This window comes from Rhineura floridana, chromosome 4 (genome assembly GCF_030035675.1).
Source record: "Rhineura floridana isolate rRhiFlo1 chromosome 4, rRhiFlo1.hap2, whole genome shotgun sequence".
In the NCBI taxonomy this organism is placed as follows: Eukaryota; Metazoa; Chordata; class Lepidosauria; order Squamata; family Rhineuridae; genus Rhineura; species Rhineura floridana.
Genome location: NC_084483.1, coordinates 190,050,673 through 190,063,701, shown reverse-complemented (window position 1 = coordinate 190,063,701; position 13,029 = coordinate 190,050,673).

Sequence of the window (13,029 nt, the reverse complement as noted above, 5' to 3'; positions counted from 1 at the left end):
CCAGCATCTACAAAGCTGCCTAACAAAAGTTCAGACCATTTGCCCATCCAGCCCAATACTGTCTCCTCTGAGTGGCAGCAACTCTCAGGCTTTTCGATCGCCTACTACTTGAGCCTTTTAACTGGAAATACCAAGGCTTGAATCTGAGACTTTCTGCATGCTAAGGACATGTTTGACCCCTGAGATGGCACCTTCCAGTAGCGGTGCAGACCTCTTCTTCCTCCTTCCCAGGGTTAATTTGGGATTTGAACACTCTTGCATCCAAAGCAGGAACTAAAACCTCACATAAAAGAGAATTAGAATATCCCCCATCACTCTCCATCATTGCTCTGTTCACCATCTAGCCCAGGGTTTCCCAAAGTGGTTGATCCTGATCCATTGGGGTTTGTACAGGGAGTGAGTAAAGACCTGGCAGTTGCGAGAGGGTCAAAAAAGGCCTAGAGGTGGAAAAGACATTTAATTTAATTAGGAACGATGGGCCTCAGAAACAAAGCAAAGGGGCATGTACAGAGTGCACCTCCCTTGCCAGTGAAGAACCTCATAATTCATTTCATAAAATGATTCCACAATACAACAGTATTCCTCAATTTTGACATTTTATGATTTCTACCAATGGTGACTCGAACTATACAGATACTTCTAGTCCATCCCATAACTGACCTTTTTCAATACTTTCTTGGAACGTCATGGGATGGAACAATAAATTCTATGATGCCGAATGGTCAAAATACCTACAACAATTCAAGATAATATGCTTACAAGAAACCTGGCTGCCCCCAGAGAACACCCCCTCTCTCAGAGGTTACCGAGCCTTTAACATTCCAGCAATTAAAACCAAAAACAAAGGACGAGCAAGTGGAGGACTTACTACTCTTGTCTCGGTGGACCTATTAGTGGACTTAGAGTCTCTGCCTTGCGGAGACACACAACATGCTCTAGCCATAAGGTTAACTGATGACACATTTGGCTCGCTTATTTGTGTGAATATCTACTTTCCGCCTGTAATAGCTCGAATGGAATCATTGTGGGACCTACTCACAGAAACAATGAATGAAATAAGAAGATGACATCCTCAATCTCATATTATCTTATGTGGGGATTTTAATGCCAGACTCGGTCAAATCAGCTCAAGGATAGAAGCTACCTCGAACTACGATCCACATCCAACACCGGCCCCTGAACCTAGGAGAACGCAAGACACTCATTCCAACAAGCAAGGCCGATGGCTAGCGGACTTCCTGACCATGTCATCCTTGCAATGCCCTCATGGCACCAAGTTGGACCTTTCTAACAGAAGACACACCTATATGACCAACAGAGGGGCCAGTGTTATAGACTATATGTTCATTTCAATGCCCCTCTATTTAGAGGTCACAGGATTCAAAATAGAGAATAGATCAGAAAGTGATCACTTTCCTCTAACTTTGACCCTTAGGATATCTCTACCTAGTCTTCCACCTTTATGTCACGTGAGAGAAGGGTGCCCACTAATAGAACAAAGAAAAATCTGGTCTCAAGAGGTTCACTCTTCCATTGCTTACCTTTTAATAAGCCCACAGTTGCAAACAAGCAAACAAGCTCTTATAAGCGGCTCAGGAGAAGTCCTGATACAGCATCAAGAAATAATCCAGGAGCTCAGACCAAAACTAATAAGGACATACTCACAGGAGTCATTTAAATATTGGGCCAAGTCGTGGTTTGATAGGGATTGTAGAAAGGCCAGGAAACATCTAATGAAATATACAAGGGGGGCTTTACGAGACCCGACAAACTACTCCCGACTAACCTTAGTGTCACTCAGAACAAGTTATAAGCAACTACTTAAACAGAAAAAGCATACGTTTGCCAGAACTGGCTGGCTCTCCCTTGCGCAGGCTGTCAAAGACAGAAATGAGAGCAGGTTTTGGGAACTGACAGCCAAAGTGACAAAATGTCCCCGTGACCCATGCCAGATTACAGCAATTCAATGGCTCGACCATTATGGTGGCAATAACTCCGAACAAGGCAATTTCCCCCACCTTTCCCCTCTTTGTCAAGATCCAGCAATGCCCCAATGGCCGGAAGTCTTACCATCTCAAATTAAAGAACTAATTTCCTCCCTCAAACAAGGGAAGGCCCCTGGTGAAGACATGTTACCCCCTGAAATTTTTAAAAATTTCCCAGATTGGTGGGCTCCTGTTTTGGCCAAACTTTTCACTCAAATAAACAGCACAGGAGTGTTCCCTGCTGGGTGGAATTTAAGCATAATAGTACCAATCTACAAAAAGGGAGATCGCGCAAACCCAAACAACTATCGCCCCATAAGCCTGATAGATATAGAAGCCAAACTTTATGCTAAATTTCTGTTGTCGAAACTAGAGGAGTGGGAGGAGGATAACCAGATAATCTACCCTGAACAAGCTGGTTTTAGGAAAGGCTTCAGCACTATAGATCATTGTGCTACCCTCTCCTTTTTAGCAAATAAATCTATGCACGGACCAACAAAACGCCTCTATGTAGCATTCGTGGACCTAGAGTCCGCCTTTGACTCAATTGAAAGACTAAGACTATGGGAAAAATTCAAAAAATCCAATATAGACAGGCGCCTATTATTTTTATTAAATTCATTATACTCTAACACCAGCGCCAGAGTCAGAGTGGGACCATCAGGTTCCCTGACAGACCCTTTCCCAATAACCAATGGAGTCAAACAGGGATGCCCGCTAGCCCCCTTTTTATTCAACTTTTTCATAAACGATATAGTAACAGCGGTCTCAGGAATGGACCTTTTCCCTCCATCCCTGGGCCCAAGGAAAATATCCCTAGTACTATACGCGGATGACATGGCCATACTATCGATAACCCGCATTGGACTCAGGAGGGCCCTAGCAAGGCTCTCATCTTATTGTGCTACCGAGAAATTACAAATAAATTATGCCAAAACCAAAATCATGGTATTTGGCAAAAGGTCACCAAAACACAAATGGACAATCAACGGTCACTCAATTGAGCAATGCCGGATTTTTAAATATCTCGGTGTATATTTTACTGACTCTCTCTCCTGGAGAAAGCACATAGAACAAACCAAATTGGCCGCTCTCAGAGCTAGTGGAACAATTCTTAACTTCTATCGCACAACAGGGGGTAATCTAGTCTCCCCGGCTTTAAAAATATTCCATAGTAAAGTCGTCTCCATGATGCAATATGGAGCCCCAATTTGGGGATGGGAATCCCCTCTGCTTGACCAACTAGAGATAGTTCAAAATAAATTCTTTTAAAAAATCCTGCTCCTCCCCTCATCAACTCCAGCAGCATTAATTCGGGCCGAAACTGGGACACAACCAGTCAGGGCAAGGATCCACTCAGCTCTTTTAAATTTTTGGAAGACACCTATGGAAATCCCATTAAGAGAAACGTTAAAAATCAATGCAACAAATGTGTGGACGGACAAATTTTGGTCTGCCCAATTAAACAAAATTTGTCAACTTTATCATTTAGATTGTAAAGCTATTCAAGATCCCTTTATTAAAGTAAGCATTAAGGAGGTCATTCTACGGCACACTGCCTGGACTGACAGGTTAGCCCTAATAAATTCTAATTACGCAAGATGGTACAGCCTCTTCAAAACTGAGCACACTAAAGCAAACTATTTTGACCTCCTTACCTCAGTAAATCTGCGCCACGCTTACACAGCCCTGAGGTTCCAGTCAATGCCCACGGCATACCTGGCCGGACGACATAATGGGGTTCCTCGGGCCCAAAGACTGTGTATCTGTAATGCCCCAGAGGTGGAGGATCTCCCGCATTATTTGCTAACATGCCCATTATACAACCAGCCTCGGACCAAATTCTTGGAAGTGGTTCTGATCCATGCGCCTGAAGATCCACCCTATCGTATTTCTCTTCTCCTTTCAGATAAGGACCCTGGTATAACATACAGGGTAGCCCTATTTGCCCTAGCTGCAGTGAAACTGCGGAGGAAACGTTTACTGGAGCTAGGATATACTAGTTAGATAACTCTTCCTGCTATTTTGATTTTAAATATTTTTTATTTTATTTTATTTTATTTTATTTTTTTATGATTTTAAATGTAACATTGAAAATATTTGTTTGTACTAAATGTATTTCCTGTTTGAGGCCTATGGCCAGACAGTAATAAATGATTGATTGATTGATACTAATGGTGACTAATGATTAATAAATGTTGATTATATACTGGTATTTCTTGACTTTATTTCATTTACATTCCTAAGAATTTGGGTTGAGGTCAATTACAACTTTATAAACTCATCAAGGGGTCAATGAACTCCATTGGAAAACCCTGTTCTAGACTCATGAAGAATCCTAGAGAACTCAAAAGTTTGCACACAGTTCTGTGATATTTTGTGGGCCTAATAAAGGCATTATGGATCTATGGAATTTTTCTTAAGGGCTAAAAATCACTACTTTGTTTGTTCCTACAAGTAACTGCTAATGAAGGCTGCAATCCAATGTATGTCTACTTAGACATAAGTTCCATTGGATTCAATGGGACTTACTCCCAGGTAAGTGTTATTGGATTGCAGCCTAAATCCTTACCTTAAATAGTTCCTGGGCCTAACAGCATCTCCAGAGCCCTGTCCCCCTTGCTGGAGACTTGAAATAAAACCAAAGTTGGGTTATTGCAACGCTCTTTACATGCAGCGGCCTCTGAAAACAGTTCAGATGCTTCAGTCAGTGTAGAATGCAGCTGCCTGACTGTTGATGGGTTCAGGGTGCATATAACACCAATACTGTTGCAGTTACACTGGCTGCCCCTACACTTCCAAGCCCAATTCAAAGTGCTGGTTTTGACCTATAAAGCTCTTTATGGCTCAGAAATCTAATATCTTCTGGAACTAGGGTTGCCAGGTTCATGGCCTGAGACTGATCCTGTATCTTTAGGAGAAGAGAATGTCAGCCAAGTGCAGGTGTTCTTGCAACCCATATTCATAACAATCACAGTATTAATATCATATCATCTAAAAAACCATCCTACACTGATACAGTATAAAACCTAACCCACCCCAGAGATCCCATAGGCCTGCCTGAAAAGCCAGGTTTTTAAGGCGTGGCGAAAGGTCATCAGGGAGGGAGCATGCCGAAGGTCAAAGGGAAGCAAGTTCCAGAGGGTGGGGGCCACGATACATCTTTAGGGAAGCTTACCTGCCCCTCCTTCTTTCGCCCTCCCTTTCTCTTCTCCAACTGTCTGGGCGAGAGGAGACACCTTTTGTGTGTGCTCTCTCTCTCTCCTGAGCCATGAGGTCAACTCCCACGCCTGGGTGTTGCACCTCCAACTTAGTTAGTTAGAACTAGGTATGCCTATCTACTATGTATTTCTATAAATAAAGTAGCTTTTCTTATTTTACTAAGTCTTAAATCTCAGTGATCCTAATGCAGGGTAAAAGCCTGCTTTCTTAGGTAAACGCACGCACACACTGGCACACTCGCATTTCAGACCGCTGTTACTCTCTGCTGTACTGCTTAACTAATTTAGCACCAGCAACAATTTGTTCCCCTGATTCTGTTTCTTGCACCTGGATTGCATTTCTGTACTTCATCTGTTTATGCAAACAATTTGCAAACAGCTTACATCAAAGTGCTCTAAAGCAGATCACTTTTTGATTTGGTCCTTTTCTGCTAAACATGCAGATTAAACAGGGGTCTTCTGATAAAGATAATTACAAGGGGCCTGCGTATTAACTTTACATTATTAAAGAAAGACCCAAATCTCCCTTTGCAAGCTGTTCCTGGGATTAGCAAAAAAATAACTTTCATTTAGGGTAATTGTGATGTGACTGGCTTGGGTTTTATGGTTTTGCTTTCCACGATTACTTTTTGATCATTATTATTCTTGGTTCATAAAAAAAGCTGGAATCTTGTTTTGAATTAGTCAGGTGTGAAGGAAAAAGCAAAGAAGGAGTTAGTAGCTTTCAGACTGGCTCATTAATGACAATGTTATTAGGGCCACTGGTAATTTGCTAAAAGCTCTGCTTACTCTGAACCACAAAAGGGAATATAGTTGCAGAGTTTTAAGAAGCCACATTTGGGCTGCAATCCTATATCCACTTACCTAGCAGTGAGCCCCACTGAACTCACCGAGATTTACTTTTGAATGGACATGTGTAGGATTGCACTGTTTGGGACACGCAGATGGCAATATGTAGTCCATGAAACATGATGGATGCATGAGACTTTTAGTCCACCTCATTCCATGATCTCAAGACCGGTAATAATGTTGAAAACATACACGTATATATATGTGTAAAGAAAGGTTTGAGTTACGTTTTATTTCAGCTGTCATCCAATTACAGAATTTTATTTGCCTTTAACTGACTGATTACATTTCAATGTATTTGCAGATTACCAGCATCTCAATATTTTTCTATACTGAATAGATATTTTAAACTATAAAGCTAATTTACCAGTTTCAACAATAAAGAACTACTTCTATTTGTTCAAAAGAAAGAAAAGCTTTAATACTGTAGTTAACCTTTTCCATCTCTATTATAGTATGCACAAATCAGCTTCCCAAGCTTCACCTATGTGCACAGCATGCAGGTCTGCAAATCAAAATTGGTCCCAGTGAATCAACTAAGATTAGTCTAGTTGACTAATCTACTCATTGGAAGACAGGGAACAAGAAACTATAATTAAGAATTACATTAAAAGTTTGATGCATTTCCTAAGTCATTTATCTAGAATGCCCCAGTGAAAATATTTAGCATGTTAAAAGTTGTTTTTGATTGATTGATTGATTGATTGACTGATTGACTGATTTTAAAATGCAGTTAGGACTGGAAGGTTCTCATTTTTAAGGATTTGGAAGATTGAAAGGATTTGAAAGATTAAAAGAATATAATATGTTCATGAACAGTAGTTCACATTAACAGTACTCAGTTCAGCATACCTGCAAGATATTAATTTGTGGATTATAGTGCAGTAAATCATGAATGAGGGCTGCAATCAAATGCACACTGATTTCGGAATAAGCTCCATTGACCACGGTAGTGTTGTGTAAACAACAGCAGTCTGAAATCCGCATGTGCCAGTGTGTGCGTTTACCTAAGAAAGCAGGCTTTTACCCTGCATTGAGATCACTGAGACTTAAGACTTAGTAAAATAAGAAAAGCTACTTTATTTATAGAAATACATAGTAGATAGAAAGGCATACCTAGTTCTAACTAACTAACTAAGTTGGAGGCGCAACACCCAGGCTTGGGAGTTACCCTCATGGCTCAGGAGAGAAAGAGCAGAGACAAAGGTGTCCTCTCAGACAGTCGAAGAAGAGAAGAGAGGAAAGGGCAGAAGGAGGAGGGTCAGATACGGAAGGAAGTCAATCAGAGCATCACAGGTAAAGGTAATCAAGCCTATCCATCTGGAGGACCCTAGCTCTATCTCCCTTCTGGAACATAAACAAAAGAACAAAACAGGAGTTGCTCTTGCCCCACTTCCAACAGGTGGGACTCACTTCTCAACATAAGAAGGGGTCCCAGTCAGACTATTGGCAGTGGCTCTCTAGTGTTTCAAACAGAGGACATTCTCAGCCCTGCCAGGAAAAACTGGGACTGAATTTAGATACTTCCCTTAAAGTTGCGTTGAAAAATCTGGAAAGAAAATTCTAACATTTAAAGTTGTATGTTTTGTTTTTGCACGTCGTCCACTGTAACCCAGTTGCACACATACAGCCCCTGTTGGAATATGTGGTTCAACTCGAACTGGTGGGTTGGGGCTGCATGGGATTAAAAAGGATATTGACCACATCTTCCGGCTTCTTCTTCATTCCCTTGAGAGGCAGAGCAGACATCTTCTCTTTGTCCGTCTCTCTCCTGCCAGTATGAGGGCAAACACTAGGTCTCCAACTTAGCTAGTTAGCTAGATGTAGAACTCTTTCCTATCAAGGTTGTACTTCCAGAATAAAGTAGTTATTTCTTATTTTAAAGCTTAACATCTCAGGGCTCTTCCAGATGACTGCAAAATGTGTGACACGCCCGCCACGTCTCGCGCTGTTACGCATTTTTGCGGGTTAAATCCGCTCCTTGCAATACCGGCAAAAATGCGATTTGCTGTTTAAAATCGGGAATCATCCGCTGTGCCTTCAGGAGGTATGATGTAATACTGCCGACTTTACAGCTGATGGGTGGTTCTTGGGCGTTTCCCCTTGCCCCTTATCATTCCAGCCAATCATGTATCTGCACTTTTGCACATGTGCGAGAATAAGCCCGTGAAAATTGAACCAATCATCGCAATGGTGGGGTGTTGGGGGGGATCTGCAACTACTGCGCAGATGCATTTTATTTTTTGCCAGCCTGCAAACTGGGCGGCCAGTCTGGGTGAGATCTGCAATGCACAGCAAGCGAGAAAGGGGTTGCTGGTCGGTTTCACGCCTGCCTCTGGAAAGCTTTGTCAATTTCATTCTACTTCCTGGGTTTTTGTTTCAAATCATGTTGTGGGAAGGAAAGGGAGAAGGAGGGTTGTGTGAATGAAATTGACAAAGCTTTCCAGAGGCAGGCATGAAACCGACCAGCAGCCCCTTTCTTGTTTGTATTTGTGATATTACGCTTAAACGAATGTATGCTTTTCTGCCTTTATGGATATTTAAGGAGATACACACGCTGGCAATTACACTTATTTCTCCAAAAAAGCAAGAAACGTGTCACCCCCCCTCCTTCTTCCTTTCCTTCCCCCATGAAATGATTTGAAACAAAAACCCCAGCAAGTAGAATGAAATTGACAAAGCTGTCCAAGGCAGACTGAAACCGACCACCCCCCTGGGAGCAAATCTGATGTAGTAATTAGAGAAGGAGTAATCCGGCCACAAGAAATTTCCTGTCCGACTAGATATTAGTGGATACAACCCTAATTCCCCCTCCTCTCTTATTTTGACGTGGCAGCAGAATCAGCTTAATTTCAGCACTTTTACGTTAAAGGCTGAGCTCCTAGTGGGGATGAGGCAGCCTTAAATATGCACATGGCCAAATCATTTGGAAAGCTTATGGCTAAAGCATATATAATTGTTCCTAATCAGTTTATGAAACATTAAAAGCTCAAAAGCGAGAGAAAGCTGATAGACAGCGGAGAGGAAATAAAGAGTTTCAAATCTGCACTTAAGAGAGAGGTGTGATTACTTACACACAATGCAGTGAGATTCAGAAGCGGACAAAAGTTACCAGCTAGACGTCAGCAAAGGCCACTGTGTCGCTTACGGAGCTGGGGATTTTGCAAAGCTATGTGGCTATAGCACGCTCTAGTCTGCATGCTTCTTATGCACCTTCTGCTTTGAGCACTTCACCAATGCTTTTTTTTTTTTGCGCCTGTGCTTAGCTTTGGACACACACGATTTTTGCACTTTTGAACCGTGTTGTCCTCCCATGATTTACACGCTTGTTTCTTGCAAGCGGGAGGAGGTGGGGGCAAAGAAAAACAAAAGTAGAACGTGCTTGGGATTGCACCTTTTGACAGTGAATCAGTTAAAAGATCTCTTGATACATGCTCATCACATCGGATTATTCGGAATTAAACTAATCAGTAAATGTTTCCCTCATTATTTTGCAAAGGGAGATTTTCAGCCTATTCTCCTAGGCCAAAAGATTATGAACCCTTTAAACAGCAGAACATCAAATGTCACCCTAACATTCTATCACCCCCCTCCAGGGCACGTGGAGACTCTGCAGTCACGTGCAGTGCAACCTGGGGGTGGTGTTTGCGTGGAACAATTCCTCTGACCGCGGGGAGGGGGTCAGGAGAGACCAGGGAGGCGCAGATCATGTGGTCTTTTATGTGGTTGAACTTTCTTCTTTCTTCTTTCAGAAGAGGGCGACGAGGATGATAGCCGGTATGGAGAACAAGTCTTATGAGGAAAGGTTGAAGAAACTTGGCATGTTCAGTCTGCTGAAGAGAAGGCTGAGGGGTGACATGATTGCACTCTTTAAGTACCTGAAGGGCTGTCACATAGAGGAGGGTACAGATTTGTTCTCTGCTGCCCCAGAGGGTAGGACTAGGTCTAATGGTTTTAAGTTGCAGGAGTGTAGATTCAGATTGGACATTAGAAGGAACTTCTTGACAGTAAGGGCAGTTCGGCAATGGAACCGACTGCCTAGGGAGGTGGTGGGATCCCCTTCGCTGGATGTCTTCAAGCAGAGGCTGGACAGCTATCTGCGGGAGATGCTCTAGCTGTGGATTTCCTGCTGTGAGCAGGGGGTTGGACTCGATGGCCTACAAGGCCCCTTCCAACTCTATGATTCTATGATTCTATGATTCTAATCCAGAACTGTGTTGTCCGCAGCCCGATTTCAGATGATCTGAGTGGATTCAATCCTGCTTTTGTAAACAAATAATCAGAACTGTTTGTGGTAAGACCGACCAAATAAATAAATACACGTTTAAGATTTCCACCTCTGTTTCTGGCAGGACTCTTCGCTCATCACGGACGGATGGGAAACCTTTCCCTTTTTATTTTAATAGCTTTTATTATTAAGTAACAATATTAAATAAAAATGAACAAGGAAAAAATCCAGAGGGATACAAGTCATTGCTTAAAGGTGTACAATCGTTTAAAGTTCTGTATTAATATTTGTTTTCTTCCTCGTCAGGAGTTTGCCCATCATCACTTCTGTGCAGTTCATGACAACAGTGTACAAATAGGCAGTTACTCTTCAAGACTGATAACCAAGATTCATGGAGAATAAGGCTGTCAATGGCTACTAGCCATAGTCGGAGGCAGTATGCTTCTGAATACCAGTTGCTGCAAATTGTAGGAAGGGAGCATGGTCTTGCACTCAAGGCCTGCTTGTGGGCTTCCCTTGGGCATCCGGTGGGCACTGTTTGAATAGGATGCTGGACTAAATGGAGAGGGCCACTGGCCTGGTCCCACAGGTGCTTCTTCTAATGAATATCCAGTCTTTCCTTCCACAGTTGAATTAAATGGGATTAGAAGGGTGCTGATAGTCCTTGTTTTCATTTATTATTAATTATTATTAATTATTATTAATTATTATTAAATTTATACCCCACCCTTCCTCCCAGGAGGAGCCCAGGGCAGCAAACAAAAGCACTAAAAACACTTTAAAACATCATAAAAACAGACTTTAAAATACATTAAAATAAAACATATTTAAAAACATTCTTTAAAAAAGCTTTAAAAACATACATTTTTTAAAAAAAGGTTTAACAACATATTAAAAAGCAATTCCAACAGAGACACAGATTGGGATTAGGTCTCAATTTAAAAGGCTTGTTGAAAGAGGAAAGTCTTCAGTAGGCACCGAAAAGATAACAGAGAAGGCATTTGTGTTATTTATGAAAGCATGCCATATAAAACAGAATTCTAACTTGATATCTCGGCGACTTTTGATACCATTGACCATTATATCCCTCTTGGCCAACTTGGTGAGATGGGTATTGGAGGCACTGTTTTACAGTGGTTCCAATTCCATCTCCTGGGTCATTTACAGATAATAACATTGGATGATTGTGTTTCGCCCCTTCCCCGGCAGTTGTGCTTTGGGGTGCTGCAGGGCACAATCTTGACCCCAATGCTGTTTAGCCCTTGGGAGCAGTCATCAGGAGATTTGGGGTGAGGTGTCAGCAGTACTTTGTGTTGGAAGTGGGTAAAGAGCAACTCCTGTTTGGGTTCTTTTGTTTGTATTCCAGAAGGAAGATAGAGTTAGGGTCCTCCGGCTGGCTAGGCTTGCCTACTTTTACCTGTGCTGTTCTCTATCTAACTTCCTTCTGTTGTAAACTGATATGCTCAGGGAAGCTGACCTGCCGCTCCTTCTTTTGTCATCTTCTTTGACTGTCCGAGGAGAGAGGTGACATCTTTGTGTTTGGTCTCTCTCCTGATTCATGAGGGCAATACCCAAGTCTGGGCATTGTACCTCCAACTGTTAGTTAGAACTAGGTATGCCTTTCCTATCTACTATGTATTTCTATAAATAAAGTAGCTTTTCTTATTTTACTAAGTCTTAAGTCTCAGTGATCTAAATGCAGGGTAAAAGCTCTTACTGGGAGGAAGGGGGGGGATATTAAATAAATAAATAAATAACAAATTAGTTGCCACTTCCTTGACTGTGCAAAATGTATGCGTCCATTTTTTCAACAATTGCTCTTTTCTGTAATTCCTGATACCCATGAGTCAGGCTTAAGTAGTCAGCTGTCTTCCAGTTTTTCACTATGAACTGTTGAACCGCTGGTATCATGAAGCTCATGAAGTCTTTGGAGGGTGGGAGACCTTTTTGAGCCAATTCTCAATTCTTGAGCACATAGGCCTCTGGCCAACTCACTGTACACTCACCTAACTATTATTATAAACCATGTCATGGGCTCTAGGTACTACTACATATGCACAAATCCCTTTGCTTTCTTTTTAAGAATTATTCATCAATCTGCTAGCTTTGGAGCTGAATGTTGGCAGAAGCTGACCTGGGACAGGATCCCTGTTGAAGGAGCACACTTTACCCTGGATATAATTACACTGAGACTCTCTTTAGGAAAACAGTAAAACTTACACTTATTGTAGGAAATGCTTACTGGGTAGGAAAGATCCTTGTTGTTGTTATATGCGTTCCAGTCAATTACGACTTATGGTGGCCCTATGAATCAGCGACCTCCAGTATCATCTGTGGTAAACCACCCTGCTCAGATCTTGTAAGTTCAGGTCTGTAGCTTCCTTTATGGAATCAATCCATCTCTTGTTTGGCCTTCCTATTTTTATTATTTTATTTTATTCAATTTTTATACCGCCCACAGCCAGAAGGCTCTCTGGGCGGTGCACAACAGTAGTAAAATACAATAAAATCACATAAAAGACATTAAAAGGCAAATATATTAAACAGTTAAACAATCTGGAAGATATTAAAAGCTAATAAGATATATTAAAATGCCTGGGAAAATAAAAAGGTTTTGACCTGGTGCTGAAAAGATAGAAGTGTGGGCGCCAGGCGTACCTCATCGGGAAGACTGTTCCATAATTCGGGGGCCACCACTGAAAAGGCCCTGGATCTTGTTACAACCCTCCGAGCCTCTCTATGGGTC